General features: G+C 42.1%; 1 non-coding gene across 1 annotated transcript; it reads left to right on the top strand.

The window, feature by feature from the left end:
• The first annotated feature begins 659 nt into the window (after positions 1–659).
• Positions 660–766, top strand: LOC141688641 (small nucleolar RNA R71). The gene has a single exon (XR_012562074.1). It is a non-coding gene; the product is annotated as a small nucleolar RNA R71 (small nucleolar RNA).
• Positions 767–1088: the final 322 nt, after the last annotated feature.

A 1088-nucleotide genomic window follows, 5' to 3' on the forward strand; every position in this document is an offset into this window, starting at 1 on the left:
TGTCCATAGTCTTAATAGAAACAGCCTGGCTTTGGCATATAAGAGCCTGGTTTTTGCACATAAGCCGCAACTCCTCCAATTCAGATTTTTCAATCGAAGATAGACATGCACTATGAGTTTGTTGTTTTGGTGTAATTTGTTTTTAAAAACCAGGAGGGTTGAATAGCTTATTTCCAAACTGCTGGAACGACTATTGCATCACATTCTGATTGTTGCTTCAGCTGAAGTTAGGATGATTCCAGTTGCCAGGATGATAAGTGTCTGGAACTGGTTGCTGCGATCTCTAAAAGTTGCTCATAAACTGAGCTGAGTCACTAGATATAGCGTATTGCTCCATCACATGCTGACCTGCACACAACTCACAAACACTAATTATCTGCTTAACACCATAGTTAGCCAGAGAATCGATCTTCATAGACAACGCCTTTAGCTGAGCAGTGATAGCCGTAACTGTATCCACTTCAAGGACTCCTGCTACCTTGGCATGTGGACATCTCTGGGTTGTATACTAATATTTATTAGCAGCCATCAGTTCAATTAGATCATAAGCTTCCTCATAGCTCTTTGCCCATAATGCTCCGCCTGCTGCTGCATCGAGCATGGGTCTGAACTGTGCTCCCAACCCACTATAAAAACAATTAATGATCATCCAATCAGGTATTTCATGATGAGGACACTTCCTAAGCATCTCCTTGTAGTGCTCCCAAGCTTTATATAAAGATTCTCCTGATTGTTGCGTAAATTGAGTAAGAGCATTCCTGATTGCAGCTGTCTTCGCCACAGGGAAGAATTTAGTAAGAAACTTCTAAGCTAGATCTTCCCAAGTAGTAATCGAACCAGCTGGTAGAGAGTGTAACCAGCTCTTAGCCTTGTCCCTCAGAGAGAATGGGAACAGTCTCAGCTTCACAGCATCTTTAAAAACACCGTTGAACTTGAAGGTGTCGCATATCTCAATGAAATCCCTAATGTGCATATTGGGATCTTCAGTTGGAGAACCCCCAAACTGGATTGAATTCTGCACCCATTGAATTATGCCAGGCTTTATCTCAAAGGTATTAGCTGTGATAGCTGGCCTGACAATGCTAGAT

This window comes from Apium graveolens, chromosome 9, assembly GCF_009905375.1.
Source record: "Apium graveolens cultivar Ventura chromosome 9, ASM990537v1, whole genome shotgun sequence".
In the NCBI taxonomy this organism is placed as follows: domain Eukaryota; kingdom Viridiplantae; phylum Streptophyta; class Magnoliopsida; order Apiales; family Apiaceae; genus Apium; species Apium graveolens.